General features: G+C 32.6%; 1 protein-coding gene across 2 annotated transcripts in view; it reads left to right on the forward strand.

The window, feature by feature from the left end:
- LOC140142001 (uncharacterized) overlaps positions 1 to 18,770 on the forward strand; it is a 192,309-nt gene that overhangs the window by 135,235 nt on the left and 38,304 nt on the right. The gene's annotated exons all lie outside the window — the stretch shown is intronic.

An 18,770-nucleotide genomic window follows, 5' to 3' on the forward strand; every position in this document is an offset into this window, starting at 1 on the left:
AATTACAACAGTTTTAATTACGTCCGTGTCTTTTTAGTTTGTTTAATTCTCAATAGGTACCAAGACGAACCATAGGTAGATAATTAAGTTTTATCTCTTTTATAGTGAGTGGTTGGAATGTAAAGGTATTTTAGGGTCTCCTTGGGTATTATGTGCTGTTCTGTGAGAGAAATCCAGTCCTCATTACATTTGACCTGTTATACGTTCTTTTTATGATTTCCCTTCGCATGCTTATAGCATTCAACTTCCAGATTATTTTTAGCAAGTCACTCGCGTTTGGCATTATTAGAACATTTTCTGGACACTTTCACGAAAGAAATAGCCTCATCTTAAATTGTTCCTATTGCTTAGCGGTTGCTTTAGTAAATGGAAGGTGAATGTGAAGATATTTGATTTGTTCAAAAGGGCCGTCTAGTTTATTCCTTTAAATCATTTCCTAATAATAATAATATCCAGTGGCATATCCAACTTTTTGTTTTGCGGTTTGGGTATAGGGCGCAAAAACACTTCACTTTACTCGTACAAATTACAGATGTACCACGTTTCGTATATTTGTGGTACATGATTTGAACCAATTAATTTAGGATTATAGATATTGTTTTAATTCCCAAATCTGTAATGTTTTCATTTTGTGAAATCAGTCAGTACTGACATCAGTCAATAACCAGTGTCGTGACACATATACATTTCCCACAATTGCTTTGTTTATGATATCTGTTGTGCCAATTCTTATTGAAGCAAAGTTTGCACATTTAGGACATGAAATAAATACGTTACATACATTAATTAGGAACATATTGAGTGACACGCTTTCTCTGGCCCATGTCCGAATTCATTTTCTTTTGTCTTTCGTACAATGTCTGCTTGTAACTGGCACATTGACAAGTCTTTATCAGAACTCTGATGTGTCCAGGCAATAGCAGAATAAAATCAGAAAGATTAATATTAAAGTCGACAAACCTGATGTTGTTATAAATATAAGTTGGTGAATATAAATAAGTTCACCGATTCCTGAATATTGCGTCAATATTGAGGCAATGTTTTCCTTCAAGATAGGCTGTGGCTCTCCGCGCTTCCCAAATTAATTATTATGCTTCGTTCTTTGATTACATAAGTGTACCGTGTAAGACTAACCTGTTACACATTTCAGAAGGGGTACCAGGTGGGTATTGCTTATTTGATAACTGAAGAAGTTTTTTCTCTGTTTGTTTCTTTCTTTCTTTCATTCTTTGTTTCTTTTTTTTTTTCAATTTCTTTCTTTCTTTGTTTCTTTCTTAGTTACTTACTTACTTATTTTCTTACTTTCTTTCTTTCTCTCTTCCTTCCTTTCATTCTTTCTTTCTTTCTTTCTTTCGTTTTTTTTCTTTCTTTCTTTAAATCTTCCACAGAGCCAATAGAAGTTGATACGTAAATATACTGAAACAGTAATGTAAAATTATGCGTAATATAGCAAACTACGCCCACTATTGTGGGACAATATTCGTTGTAAGAACCGTGCACAGTAATGTGTGCATAGCATTGCAAAGACAAATATAACATAAACAAAAGACATTCTTCAATATATGATTGTTTTTCTTATTCCTCACGCCCCAAGTTCTTGTACTCTGGTTACTTGTATCTCAACAACCCCCACCGGCAGATAATGTGCATCACAGTTCATATCGCGTCAAAGGCTTCAGAGCAAGCCCCGAGATTTACATCGCATAATAATCTGTACTCTCATAAGCCGTGCTTTAAGAGGCGTTCACACCCTATACTCTTGTCCTTAATGCATTAAACTTACGCAATAATTGTTGTCACAGCATACGACGTTTCCAGGCGATGTCAAAGTCCTTTTTTAGTTGTTCGTGTCACTTGAGGAAGCAATATCCTTAAAGTATCGGTTTTCTAGACATTTGTAATACACTTCGCAGGTGGAGGTTGCAACTCTTCCATAAAATGTCTGTTATAAACGTGAGCTGTTACGTAAGTATCCCAGTACATGAAAAGCAATATGTCTCTTCTTTTCATTGATACTAAAATGTGCACAAACAGTGTCAATATGACAGGATTATGACATCATAATATGTGACGTGTCATGTCAAAAGCAGACACTTTTGGGCAGGTTATCAATTTTGAGTTTTTTACATATCTTATAGATATTTTGCTCCACAATGCGGTTTTCCCCAATGAAATCGGACATTCTTAAGCGAAGATATTGAGTTCATAAGTTATGGTATTATAAAGTTGGAAATTGAGATATCGGTCTTTAAAAATATTATTGACAATGTTGAGAGTAGGAATTACCTTGAAAAATGTCTCACAAACACATGATGCCAGTTATATTCCAGTGTCCAGTCTGAAACTATCAGACAATATTTTTAACATTAATAACATCACAAATTCGCAACAAACCCAAATTGTGATAAAATCACATCCGGGCAGATTTTTGGCTATTTCACCATTTACGATCCTGCCCAAAAGTGTCTGCTTTTGACATGACACGTCACATATGAGCGCGCCCGGCGAAATTATATATGAATTTTAAACTAAATGTAACTTAGTATTTCAAAACAATGTGTGTACAATGGTGTATAAACCAATGTAGAAGTGTTAAAGTGGTCATTAAGAATAATTTTCAACAGTAGAAATAAAGGTAACAAGGCTTTAACAACACATCAACCCAAGCGTATGACAACATATTTCCCTTAACGTTAGGTGGAAGGTTAATTTATTTTGCTACAATAAGCACATAGAACCGTCCAATGACTATATAGAGTAATGACTTGTGGTGGTTGATTTCAGGGTTTAGTACAACAAGTGGAAAATTCCTGGTGGTGAAAACATCTATTCTTTATTAGACTAGCTACTAGCATGACCTTTTGTCTCAAAGTGTATTACCAACACTACTTTGAAAATTCCAAAACGATAATTATAAATAATTGTGTACTATCATAACACTTTTTAGCCAACTGTCATAGTTGGCACACATTACGAAGGGAATCATAAAAAATTAATACAAATATATATTTCCTGCTTGACGGAATGATGTATTTTATTGTCGCTATATCTAGATAACTATGTCTGTCTTTTATTATTTTATTTATTTTATTTTTGTCTTGGAATAAAATTCGTCGTACAAATGCTCCAAATTAGTACAGTTTCAAAATAAGATATAGATTGTTTTACATCATGTACACGAATCTGAGAGAACTTTTGCAGTATGTCCAATGTAAGTGCATTGCATGATAATAAATTTATATCCCACTTGTTGACATTCCTTTTGGTCTTAATGATTCATCTGCGGACATTTATATACATGATTTTGTGTTTATTGTGTATGAGTAAAATAAATTTGCATCAGTTGTTATTCGCTTTCTGTTGCCAAATTTGGATGTCTATCATGTTTAGCTGAAGTGTGATTTTAATATTAATTATTATTTTATGTACATAATTGTGTACGAAGGTTACATGGGTGGATAGCACATTCAGTCATCCAGAGTTACTTGGTATTGATATTGGCATATTAATTTCTGGAATTGTTCGAAAGTATTTTGAATAAATTGATATCTTATGCATAACTTATACAGACACGAAAAGCAGCGTTATGTTTACTTGTTAGTACAAGTCGTGGTTTGTTACTGAAGAAGCTTACGACTATTTTTTTGTTCAAGCTAAAAGAAGTAGAACCGATAAAATGCTACTAGAAATCTTGTATTAAGAATGGAATAAATTAAAGGAAATACGAGAAGCTCTAACCTGAAAGAAATAAATGTTCAGACAGTGTTTATGATATGTGGCAATAACCTTACTACTTGAAGGCAGCACGTGATATTATTATTTTGACTGACTGCACGAAGAGCCCTAGGATTAAATGTACGTAAGTTTGTATTGGAACCTCGAGCCACACGCCGTACTCTTACTACGCCAAAGTTACGATCTTTAGGTAAGAGACGGATGTGGCTAAACTGTGCGGATGACGTCACAATATATTTTGGACTGACATGAACTGAATAGGAGATCAAACACTCATCGGCAGTGTACATCCGCACATAGATTTCTCCGTAGTCCACTTGCCATACGTCTTGGCTCTTACATTGAAACATAAAACTCCGATTTGTATTAATTTGTGTACAAATGATAGATTTTCCTGATCTTTTCAGTCGTCATTACATTTGATCTGTTATACGTTCTTTTTTATGATTTCCTTTAGCATCCAACCTCCAGGTTAGTGTTTTTAGCAAGTCACGCACGTTAGTCCACATCATATGCAGCATATTACAAGACCTTTACACGACAGAAATAACATCACCTTTGATTATACCTTTCGCTTAGCGGTTGCTTGCAGTAAATGGAAGATGAAAGCAAAAGTATTTCATTTGTTTAAAAAAGCCCTGCAATTTATTTCTCTGAATCATTTCCTTTGGAAGTTATAAGTAAACTTTTGCTCTACAGATATTGCTTACTATTTCTGGTAACGGTTGAAATGTTGAAGCTTTATCAGTTCTGAACATTGCCAATGTTATGTATTATTCAGTGACGTAGCCAGCTCTTTGGTTTGTGGTGAGGGTGGGGCCAACATTACAAGAACTTTTTTGTTGACTTAAAATAGTCATATCGTCTTTACAGCTGTGCAACGTTCGGTGTATTTGTGGTATAATTATTGGTTGCTAAAAATGGTGTTTTGAGTTCATTTTATATTTAAGATTATAGAAACTGTTATTATTCACAAATCTGTAATGTTCTCATTTTGCGACAACAGTCTCCAGCGTCCCGCATGTCTCACAATTCTCACGATGAGTATTCCGTTGATGATATCTATTGAAGTTAATGTTGCTCTTTTTAGACGTGAAAAGTTATATACATAAGCTGAATAGATAAGTTAGGAACATAGCGAGAAACACACTTTCTCTGGCTCATACCCTGACTTATTTTGTTCAGTCTTTATTACAATGTCTGCTGGTATTTTGACCACATGGCCAGTCTTTATCACAACTCTGATGTGTACGAACAAAGATAGAATAACGTTTAAGATTAAAGTCGGTCAAACCTGTGGTTGTTATAAATGTAAGTCGGTGAATACAAATAAGTTCACTGTATCTTTTATTGAATATTGCGTCAATATTGAGACAATGTTTTGCTTTGATTTGCTTCAAGATAGGATGTAGCTCTCCTAGCTTCCGAAATTAATTATTCTGCCTCGTTCTTTGATAACATAGGTGTACCATGTAAGACAGGTAAGCTGTTACACATTACAGAAGGGGTACCATATGGGTGTTTTTTTCATTAACCTATATATAACTTTTTACCGAGATAGCCTGGGTTTTCTTTCTTTCTTTCTGTCTTTCTTGCTTGCTTGCTTGCTTGCTTGCTTGCTTGCTTGCTTTTAAAGAAAACCAAAGACATTTTTCAATATGTGATTATTTTCTTTATTTATCACCTCCAAGTTCTTGTACTCACTCTTGGTACTTGTATCTCATCATTCACCATTGGCAGATGATGTGCATCACAGTTCATATCGGTCAAAGACTTTATATCAAGCCCCCGAGATTTACATCGCATAATAATCTATATTCTCATAACCCTTACTTTAAGAGGCGTTCACACCCTATATACTATTGTACTTCATGCATTAAATTTACGCATTTCCAGGCAATGTCAAAGTCCTTTCTTTTGGGTCATTCGCGTCACTTGGGGAAGCAATATCCTTAAACTATCGTATTTCTAGGCATTGAAGTGTTAGAGTGGTGATCTATATCATTAAGAATAATTTTCAAAAGTGGAAATGAAAGTGAAAAAGCTTTAACAACGTATCAAACCAAGCGTATGACAACCTATTTCCCTTAAAATGAAGTAGAAGTTTAATTTATTTTGCTATAATGAGCACATAGGACGGTCTAATGGACTACACTGAGCCATGACGTGTGGTGGTTGATATCGGAGTTTAGTGCAACAAGTGGAAAACCCCTTGGGGTTAAACCAACTATTCTGTATTATACTAGCTACTAGCATGACTAGTAAATGTTTACCTTTTGTCTCAAAGTGTATTACCAACGCTACTTTGATGGTTCCAATATGCTAATTCTAAATTGTATATCTAACACTCTTTAGCCAATTGCAATAGTGGGTACACATTACGAAGGATATCATTAAAATTAATACAAGTATAATATTTCCTGCTTGACGGTATCGCGGTATACGGTATAGCAAGTATGTCTATCTAGACTCCTCTGGGAAGAAAATGTTTATTCAATCAAGATGATATTATTATAGTTGAGCTAGAACAACTATGATACTGTAATAGAAAGTCGTTATTAAAACATGAATACCTGATACGATATATTTTCTTTTTGATTGATGAAGTATTTTGGGGTCATTGCTGATTACAAACCTGTCGCTTTTCCAAATACATTGTGATGACTTAATACTATGTGTATGACTATCTGTGTTAGCAATAATAACAACAGACATTTCCACGGTAAAATTGATGACATCTTGTTTTGGTTTTTCTGAGCCCTTAAACATACATACCAGTAAATTTTAATGGGTATTTTTATGGTCCATTTTCCAATGCCAGTGTTTTAACGTAAATACTGGTAGTAACAGTAGCACCACATAACAACTGGACTTGGGCCTAAAATAACTTAGCCATTTGTCGTTACCTAAACAAAACATTATGTAACCAGTTTACATATGCCCAGTAAATTAACATTAATGTTCCTCGCCCCACTGCAATCCGTTTCATGAAATGCTTAGATTAATTTGTTTGTATATCTACACTACGCTTTCAAATGTAGATTGACTTGTTCGATTTCTCTGCTCGTGAATATTGCACTGCGAAAGTTAAACACTTCTTTCGTATACTTTGATCAAAATAACTTCAAACTGATTCTGCGGTCACGCGACTATGTAACAAACTGAAATGAAAACCGAAAATGCTTTTTACAAGTTTTAAGTTTCTAACAAAGGGTACAGATAAAGGTATCGGTAATAACGTCGGTCAAGAGCTCACTTAAAGCTGTAAAAGTCGATATTTGGCCGAAACCGTAAGTCTCTTTCATTGTTTCACGTACCTTCTGCCACTTCTACATGTTTATCGCTTGATTGACATTAGAAATGTCTGAATTCGGTTCTCTGCCTTTCAGCTGCAAAGGAAAGTAGGATAAGAACTGAACAATGAACATACTGATGTTTTTATACAACTTACATAAAAATTCACATACATAATAATTGAATTTTGATTTTGAATGAGATTTTACAATTTCACGAAAATAGAAATAATAAAAGACACTTGTCTATGAATAGAAATGGGTCAGCTGGTGCTTGTGGCTTTTCAATCACAATATTTTGAAATCAATCAGAAAAACTTTTAATGGACATTAAAGGACGAACAAAGCATTCGTATTGATCGTTTTATATTTGTTATGAAACTGTCTTTTCCACTACTGCTTTTTTTCTTGCAAATTTACGACGTACATAAATATTTTCATCACATCATGGATTTACAATATAAATAAATTTACCCAAAAAAAGGGCTTTTAAAACATTTAAGTGCATAATTTTTGCCCAGATATTGTGTATTTTATTGTTGCTATATCTAGATAACTGTGTCTGCCTCTATAATTCAATCTTATTTTCTCTTATAAGTCTTAAAATGAAATTCATCGTACAAACTGATCCAAATCTGTAGGTTTCAAAATAGATATAGATTGTTTTACATCATCATGCACATGAATTTTAAATAAAGTATGCAGTATATCCAATGTAAATTTATTGCATGATACATATCCCACTTGTTGAAATTTCTTTTTGTCTATATGATTTATCTATAGACATTTATATGCATGATATTGTGTTTATTGTGTATGAGTAAAATAAATTAGCATCAGTTGTTTTTTACTTTCCGTTGACAAATTTTGATCTTTATCATGTTTAGCTGAAATATGACTTATTTGTTATTATTTTATGTACATAAATTTGTATGAAGGTTACACAAATATGGGTGGATAGCCCATTCACTTATCCAGAGTTACTTGGTGAATATACACGACTGTACCTTATTATATATATTAAGTTTTATACACTTCTGTAGTTAGGTCGTGGAAACTTTTTACTTATAGTTTAGTTTAAACCATATGTAAAATTATTTAGTTGTGTTTTGACATGGCTAGTTAGAAATACAAAATATGGTTCAACGATGAATATGACGCCTTATAACTAATTCGCTATTTCCAAATGTGGCGTACTGAAAATAACGAAATTCGTGAAGTCGTAAAAAAAACAGGAGCCTCCTACTCAATATTGTTAACAAAATCCATTAAAAGAATAAGCTTCATAAAAGAAAAATCCAATGGATTGAATACCTTTACCTTTGGCTCAGAATAAAAAGCCTTAGGCCGTTACCTTTTAGCTGCACTATCATTTTTCTTCCCACGATATTTATTTTAAAACATTTGAGGTCAGATTTTGACAAAAAGGTCTGCACTTAATTTTGAACATTGCCTGAAACAATTACAAAAAGAGTGAAAAGATTGTTAGCCTCTTATAATGTATGTTGCTTCGTCAAACTGCCTTCACACTTATAACGTTCTGACGCATCTATTAAATAATTCGGTGGGCTCTTCATCTTCAATTGTTATACGCCTTTAGCGAAGTTACTTGTTAATTGACCAAATTGCCGACCAAACGAAAACAAAACCGACCGTAAAAACATTCTAGAGGCATTTAAAGAAGGGCAATTTTATTGTTAATCGACCAAGGCGATGTCTCAATGTGCAAAAGAAAACTTTATTCAAATGTATTCAAATCCACACCTGGTCCATTAGATTATTCTACACAATCATGATATAGTTCCTTCATATCTTTCCCTCTTTGGTGCAGAGTTTTCCTTTGTTTTTAAATGCAAAATATCATATGGGTTGTCATCGTTAATATCATCGTTAGATCAAATTAATATTTTGAAAGGCGGGAAAAAGGTAGTTGTTAAATAGGAATTCAAATGTGTAGGTATGTTTCCGGCCCATTTCTTACAAAAGAACGTAAAACTATTCTATAAATATTTATAATTATTCGAATAGGTTATTGACACAAGTTAATTTTGTCGAATATGCTGACGGTGACATGGTTAGCTGTGTGTATTTTCTTACCTGTTTTGGGTTATCACGGACCCCGGGTCATACTGCCACATCAAAATGCAACATAAAGGTCACCTAATCTGTCACGTGTTAGTGAAAGTGTCAATTGAACTTTATGCAGGTCACTTTAAAAGACAATTGATCTTATTGTTCCGTGTAGATGGAGTAAATAGTCTTGATATGGATATTTAATAATGTGATTTTAAAAAAAACAACGAAACAAGGTCAAAAAGGATGTCACGTATTAATAATAATCACAATTAGAAATGATTTTCTATTACAGGCTCCACTGAATTGTCAGTCAAGTGAAGAGCAGGAGCCGTGGGATGGTCCAAAAAGATACAACTGTTACCATGTCCAACTAACCAATCATAATGGTAAAACAGGACAACATTATGTGACATAGTATCCAATGGGGAAGAATATTAGACACAATTGGATATAACGTACACAACAGGTGGAGAACATCTCTTACTGCACCAATCATTTTGATGCATCATGTAACAGAACTACTCATTGCACTTTGATCTCCCAGTTTAGTGTTTTTTCCTTATCGATGAGAGTACATACAGCCTGTCTCAAAAAAAATTGTGCAAGTAAAAAGCGCCCTCTTTGGCAATTAGAAAATACCGTTGTGACAATGTATTTACATCAACGTCACGGGCGCAGTCTTAGCTCTCAAATGCCGTTTGTTCTGTTCAATTTGCTTGTTCCAATTTCGAGATATGTTTATTTAACACGAAAGGGTAAAATCACAATTGTGCCAGTTTTACTAGGGAAGAGATAGTTGATGTTGATGATGATGCGTCTAATGCACTCCCCCTTTCGGGGAACATGTATTAAACGCATCAACATCAGCACGCGTGCATTATATTGTCTAATATCTCTCCCAACAAGTAATACGCGTTCATTAACCTATAACATGTATAAGTGCGCAATATTTGTTTGTCTTTTAACATTTTAACATGATTGTCTTAAGGGCTGGGGTATGAACGTTTGGACAGTATTTATTTTGGGACATTAGAGCACATCAGACATATCGAATTGCATTCTGAATACGAAGAATGTCATTCTGATATCAAATAATTTTGATTTTTGAAATTCGCAATTTAATACACATTTTATGGCAAATCATTAAACATTTATATTTTTGATATTTAACAGTACTTGAAGTAAACTTTATAAATCTGATGATTTATACTTAAAGTGTATGTAGGTGGGATGAAAAGCCGACGATCAATTGAAAATTTTGACCTTTCGTATTGAAGATATGGATTTTTTTCCCAAAACAAAAAAAAAATTAGGTCTTTTGGGAAAAAATCCATATCTTCAATATGAAAGGTCAAAATTTTCAATTGACCGTCGGCTTTTCCTCCTGCTACATACACTTTAAGAATATATCATTAGATTTATATAATTTACTTCGAGGACTGTTATATAACAAAAATTTGAAAAATATCAAATTTTTATAATTTGTCATAAAATTTGTATTATATTGTGATTTTCAAAAAATGAAAATTATTTGATATCAGAAAGACATGCTTCGTATTCAGAATGCAATTCGATAGGTCTGAGGTGCTCTCATGTCCCACAAAAAATACTGTCGAAAAGCAATAAACGCTCATTTTAGATCCCTTAAGTGACTAAGAGAACAGTATTTACCATGATAAAATCATTGACATGCACATGTATTTAATTTTTACAGCAGAATGTGAAATATTTATTTATCTTTTAATCTCTTTTACAAAAGAGAATCATCATTCCTGCATCATGATAAAACAGTAAAAACATTCAAAAACATTTTGTATTGTGTAATTGATGCATTGTTTTAATTTCACGAAGGAACTCTTGATACACTTGATGCTATCACTGTTACATGTAAAGCCCTCTTCCCTAGTAAAAGTGGCACAATTGTGATTTTACCCTTTCGTCTTTAACTGAACATATCTCGAGATTAAAACAAGCAAATTGAACAGAACAAACGGCATTTGAGAGCCAAGACTACGCCCTTGACGGTAATGTAAGCATTATGTCACAACGGTACTTTCTAATTGCCAGAGAGGGCGCTTTTCACTTGCACAATTTTTTTTGAGACAGGCTGTACATATTTAGTTGCTGAAATCCCCGATGAATTATAGGAATGTCCTGAAAATCTGTTTTGTGGGAGAAAAATTATGCATGCTCAAAATAATAAGCCATATACCAATTGTTACCATATATCATATTCCTTAATGACAATTACAGTTGCCAGTATTCATATCTCACACTAATTATATTGTTTTTAAAACTTACGGTAATATTTGGGTTCAACACGTTAGTTCTCTCTGTATTGATTGGCATGTTTAAGTACTGTATGTAATTTTGAATATTTCGAATTAATTATGATATATAGGTACGAAATAGCAAAATACGAATGTTTCATAACCGGTTACCTGCATTACTAATAAAGATCATTTGACATAAGTTTTTCTAAAATTTGAATGTAATAAACTCTAAGACGTTTCAAGTTACATAAGCATAAAACTGTCAAAATCAGGAGCGAGATGGTATTAATGAGCTCCTTTCATACATGATGATATTTATTTTCTTTAAAAATATCATCAGAGCAGTACAATTTAGAATACTGTATTTCATGAGACTTCCTAAAACTGTCAATGAAATTATAGAAATGACGACATAATGTGACATATACGCCTGATTTAAATTAGTATTCAGTAGCCTACACATAAGAAAAGATGACGTCAGTCTCAATATAATTTCTTTTAACTCATATAGCATTTTTGATGCATTTTCTTTTCTTTATCCTACCTCAACACGTATTGTTTGCACTTCAAGTTCAGCCAAAGCTTTACATTGTATAAATCGAAAGATAATATCTGACCTTCAGTATAACTTAGGAGGACCCTTATTAAATCAGTGACTACGTCGTATGAAATTGATAACTATAAGATTTATAAGGACATATCATTTGATTATTATACCTTCTAATAATGTTTTTATTAATCCATATTTTCTTTTTTACGTTTTTACGTTTTTACGCCTTTGTGACTTTTTAGGATACATCCCTTTCTCCATGGATTGCTCTTTTCTTTTTCCTCTACCACAACTATTGTGTAAAACGCGGTTTATAAGTCTTAACATAAATATAATTTAAATTATGTTTATGTTAATGTTTTTTGCTTGTGGTTGTATAAAAAAGAGGATATTTTAGTTACTGGTATATATAGACAAAATGCAGATTTAAATTTCAACACGCTGAAAATGTCTTGAAACGTAATATAATTTTTTCAATTCTGCAAGGTGGATTATGGAGCTTATGATAGTCACAAATTGATGAACATCTTCATTAAAATTTTGATCTTTGATAATTTACTCAAATTCTTTAATTATCTTCATTTCAGGAGGTATTTTGCAATATCCTTTATTATCTGATTTTGCTCGATAATTGTACCGTGACACACATCGTTGATCCGTGTAATTAAAATACATTTGCCTAATAAGTTTGAAATTATGTTCTATGTTTCCAGGAAGAGGATCATGCACAAATTAGAAATATTATGTTGTCATTAATAATGATTGTTTTTCTGATGTCGCATTTACGATACAGATTTCCTCACATTCACATGCATCATTCAGAATATTCACCAATATATTATTTACTCACATTTTATACATAATTGAGGTAGTTGTTGAAATCTGTAATTTACAAAATATTTGCTGTGATATTTGGAAAAATGAATGATTCAATGTGTCTCTCTGTGCATTAACAACAAAATAAGTACCAACAATATTCATACTCATATAACGTCACTATAATGTCGTAATATGAATACAAAAAACACCTTAACGCATGTTATCTATGTTTTGTTGCCGTTGTTTGTTTGTTTGCAGATTATAAAAGAATATTACCATTATAATTAGATTAACAAGTTTACTTCAGTTCATATTCAGTTCATATTAAAAAAGACTATTTCACAAGAACAAAATCAAAGCATAATGCTCACCGCAAAAGTTCAATACAGGTCGGTTTTAACTCGGAGCAAAGTGTTTGGTAAGTTTTCTATTATTAACGAAGAGGGATAGTTCCTTAATTGTCTAGAGCCATTTGGTGATTATACAGTGAGCGCTTAGGCGCATTTGGGTGCTAATCCTGAACGAGCCATCTTCAGACGAGGATTACATTTTTAATGGTTGTTCAATGTCCGTTGTTTTATAATCTAAAACATGCCTTTCATGTCTTTCAATATTAGTCATACGATTGCGTTACAATTTGAGATTAAATATATTTCGGTATTTTTATTTGTTATAAATGGCTCAACTCTTGCGACCTCAAGAAGGCAATGATAATCAATAATAATGCATGCAAATTACTATCATTATTAATTTGACAGTTGAAAAACTTTGTATACCTCATAATGAGGTTCCGCAAAGTTTGGTAAAATAAAGTTGACGTTTTTATCTTAAAACATCTAGTGCCACGATGATGCAGTATTTAAAAGATAGAAGTGTTATTAAATATCCGTCTATACTCAATAAGTTCTGCGACAACCGCGTTCCATATTTACTGCTCTAAACAGGCAGATAATCGCAAACCCCGAAGCAATATCACAGACGAAATGATAACAATAACAGAACATTGTGTACGATTTTGCACTAAAAATATATTAACTGAAATACACAATTAAGTAGATTGTGCAATTAGGCAAATTGACTAACTCACGTATTTCCCAAAATGACACTGTATCGTGTCTGATCAGATATTGAAAAGACAAATTTTGTATTGTGATAAGGTAAACATAGACCTATGTTGCTTATTGCATTGGCATAAAAGGACACGTGCGCATAATATTTCATTAAAACTTTCATTAAGATAACATCATTAAGATTTCTTCAACTTGTACTACACACGATTCATTCATACATTTATGAACAAAAGTACATGTACCAAAAGTCCCATGGTTCCTGATACTTTTTATTTTCATTTTTTCTTCCATGCATTCCCGCTGTGGTACAAGATGGTTCTTAGGGATATAACCTAAATTATCTCATTAACTAAACGCATCGGCGGACTTAAATTTGTTGCATGAAACGAAGCGTATTCAAACGTTAGACACTTTGAGCCAAATATTTGGCATCAGCTAAAAATGGTACGAAAACAAAATGTTGTTGCCGTGCTATTTCCATGCACACTTAAAGCGCATTGTGAGATTTCTTAAAGATTGCGCCCTCAATTTTGATCAAAGTTTAGTTTTTAACATTTATACAATGTTTGTCAAAAATAATCAGTATCTGAAATAGTTTAATTTATTTATTTTCGTGTAAAAAGTTATGCTCTTGTAATAAAGTTCTGGATCCGGAACTTTACTCACCAACACGGTAAATTAGCAGATAAGTATAACGCGTCGCTCACACTATTTATCTTATTTTCAACATTACAGTTTTTTTTCGTGTTTTTTTACTTGTAAATTACTGCTCTGTGGGCTCTTTTAAATATATCAGAGCCCCTTAAAGGTAGGTGGTCAGATTTTTTCATATTGTGTTTTTTTATCTCACATTGAGGCATGTATCAAAATAATCCAATTGCCAAATTGAGATAAATTACACTAGCCGTTTGATATTAGAAGTTTTAAGTTTTAAAAAAATGTATAAACGGAATATATTTTAGTCCTAAAATTTCACTGGGATTATGAGACAAATATGATGCCAAAGTCTCCATTTTGATAGGAAAAAGTGTGGATCAGGCTTTCGATCAGTTCACCCATCTTTAAGTGTTAAAATTGCAAACATTGAACTAGGTATGTAACTGGTTCTGCCATGTTTTTGGAACGTTTATGGCATGTACCGGTCGTAATCATTTTGGAGACCGTTGGAAGTAATAGATTCGAATACAGCAGGAACTTCTTGGTATAACGCATGGCTTGTTTTTAGTCTTGGCTGTAAAGTCATATAATGACGGCTAATAATGATTTTATGTTTGATGTTCTACTTAATATTGACAATATTGGAACACGAATGGGACAGATGAGAGTAGACATATGACACATACAGCATGTACAACTACATGTATTATAAAGGTGAAAGCAGCAAAACAGTAAATTGAATTGATGTTGTTGACCTGCATTTTGAAGACCTGAGCGCAAGAAGACTGTAAGTCCACTTTTGACGAAATTGAGTTACAGGTGGCTTTGAATTTTGACAAATTTTTTTGTGACATTTGGCCCCCTCCCCATAGAAGTCACGTGGGGGTCAAGACATGTCAAGTTACTCGTCTCATCACAACGATTACGAAAATATATAATTTGCCATACATACATGGTTAAATATTTTCAACATTTGCATTGTTTTGAGTTAGAAGCTTTTGTTTTAATCCGAGCGCAAGAAGACAATAAGTCAAAAAATGATAAATCGATCAATATCGGTCAATATTGCAGATATTTACTTGGTTGATATACAAAATGATTCTTCTTGCCTATACCCATGCACCTGAGAAGTATCAATATTATGGCTTTTTTGGTTTCCAAATTATCTTATTTTAAAAAGTTTAAACGATCATATCTCAAAATGCCAAATATGGACTTACGGTCTTCTTCCGCTCAGGTCTTCATTTGGTCCCTTGCGCCAACATAATCGTTCGAATGATTTCAAATTGGCTTATCTTTATTTTTTTGTTCTGTTAAATAATTCCTCATTTGTTTTATAACTGAATTGCATATTTAGTAAAATATCAAGTTAATTGATAATGTTAGCTAAAAAAGACAACATTTTATCTCATAAGAAATTCATTCCATTAAACTAAAAGGGATAATCGCATCACCCTAGTTTTGACACAGCTTCATTGATATGATTGGATATCAGTGAAACAAAGGATTAATTTCACAACCTACTACATATGTCTTAAATGATACAGTTCCTTCATATCTTAACAGATCGGTTTCTCACAACCACTCTATCTCTATAATATGCATCTTCTACTGATAATCATCTTCTGTCCATACAAATCCTAGTACTTCTCATGGGGATCACGCTTTTCGTATTTGTCCACCTAAACTATGAAACTCTCCTCCGGATGAACGTTCGCGAACCTCATTCACTGGACTGGACACAATAATATCTGATTGATTGTTATGTCAAAAAGAACATTATTACACCTTTCATCCCACATATTTTTCTCACACCTTTTCTACCATGTGAATCTGTTTAAAGTTTGTCATTGTTGGGTACAAATGTAAAAAAACACGCATTTTACAACTTGAATATACGTTTCATACCACATACTCGTTTCATGCCACTTTTCAGAACATATTAGCAAAATATATATACTGCGCCCAGAAAGTATCCTTACACTTGGAAGAAATTCCTAATTTTAAAACTAAACCATATTTGGGTAACTTTTTAGACGCACTCTCTAATCCTGCACATTATGACACCCCATTGAATCCAATGTGACCTCCAGAAGTAAAGTTACGAACATTTGATTGGACGAAGGTCCCGTTTTAAAAGTGACAAACTAGCCTATACAAGGCGATAAGATTCCAACAAGCGCAACAAATAAAGAGAAAACACAGTTTCTTCAGTCAACTTTATTTAAAGTTTTTATTTAATTTTTTCTTCTCTTACTTTTATTTTATTTTTCAGTTCTGTTCTTTTGTTTCAGTTTTCTTTGGTTTAAGTTCGTTTGATCCCATCAATATCTTGTGTAGCCACCGTTATTGTCCATAATGGTTGTACATTGTCGTCGCATGCTCCCGATCATTCGTGTATAGGGCAGTTTGTCACTTTTAAAACGGGACCTTCGTCTAATCAATTCCGTGTAACTCTATTTCTGGAGGTCACATTGGATTCAATGGGGTGTCATAATATGCAGGATCAGATAGTGCATATATAAGAAAGAATGTAGATAATCTTAACCAGCATTAGAAACATTGTCGACACAACAAAATTTAGATTTAATACCTCACACAGAGGACTTCATAAATTATGGATGTGGCATACCGAATCAACCACAGTATCAACACAACTTTTAAAGACACCTCTTATAAAAAGATACGTGCCCATTGGTAAATAAAATTACTTCATGATTGACATTATTGCAATAAAATTAAAGTAATATTGAACGATCCGGAAGGCAAAGGCAATTATGGTAACGTTATATTATATTAAGGAAACGTGATTTAATACTTAGATTGTTAAGTATTATAATGTTCTCAGTTGCATATCGTGACCTAAGGGCAGTGAAATATTAGTGGGTATTTATCAAAATGATCATGGATTTTCACAAACCAATTGTTAAATTAAACTTAAAACCTATTATTAAAAATGTTCATATAAAAAGGAATTGAGGTCATCTTAAATTTATATAAATACATCATATCTGCGTATAAATATGTTGCTTACAAAAGATAATTAGTGCGTGTCATTTTATATCGACTTGTAATAAATCAGACCTACTTTTGTACTTCGGACATGCCATTGTTGGTTTGACAGGTAAATGGAATTTCATTTAGCATTTCTAAAATTAATCTTAATTGTGTATGTTGTATATGCCTGTAAACATATATGAATTAAGGTCAGCTTAAATTGAAATACATGGTCATAACTAAACCAGCATTATAAACAACAGATAATGCGTGTGTGTCATTTGTAATCAACCCGGGTTTTTTTGTACATCGTATATGACATTTTCTTTATCTCAATGATTTGACAGGTTAATTAGCTTTCATTTTACCAAATTTTACTGAATTGTATGTGTATGTCACATATTGATTCAGTATTAATTAACACGTACGTCGTATATTACATTTAACAAAATTAAACTGTCTGGTCTTATTTTGAAAAAAACAACGTCTTCGTTTGGTAATATTTGTGGATAATCAGCATTATTAATAACTATCTTTTATACATGTAGTGCCAACGGGAAAATTACATCTCTTTTGTATAAATGATCCAAATGCAGAACACGGTATATTTACACTCACATAACATGCAAACACAAAACGTTTTCGACATAATTCCCAAAAGGTTGTAAAAGGTTGTCAGAACACGTTTAACTGTCGGTTTATATTAAGGGTATATAAAGTGTATAAAACGTTTTCAAAACATTGAAACATATTTTTTGTTAACCTACTGCAAATATTTTATGTTATTTAAGTCTTGATAAAATATTTGGCAAAAATGTTAGCTAAAAATAGTTTACAATAACATTTTGAAAATATTTGTAAAATATTGTCGCAGTGTCTTTTGAAACTAAACGTTTTACATTGTCATGACCTTTATATAACCCGACATTTAATGTTATTAAAACGTTTTTATCTAAGCCAAAACCCAATATATAACTTGTTTAAAACGTTTTTAAAACATTTTGTGTTAGCTGGGATAAACTGTAATATTTTTGTTTGAATGAAACATACATTGCATATACTCTGATATTTCAAAAATAAATGTCCGCTATCGAGTAAAATTCTGCCCAATACAGTCCAATCACGACAAAAGGGTACAACTGACATTTAGCTTGTATTAACTAAACACATTAAAGTTAAAGGGGTTGAATTTAAGGTTAGGATTTTAAGCTTTTTAGTAACTAGATACATATACATAAAGCCAATTAAAGTAAGCACTCCATTTCAGCAAATGTTGTTTTAGGACTGAATACTTTCTGGT

Source organism: Amphiura filiformis, chromosome 20 (assembly GCF_039555335.1).
Source record: "Amphiura filiformis chromosome 20, Afil_fr2py, whole genome shotgun sequence".
Classification (NCBI taxonomy): Eukaryota; Metazoa; Echinodermata; class Ophiuroidea; order Amphilepidida; family Amphiuridae; genus Amphiura; species Amphiura filiformis.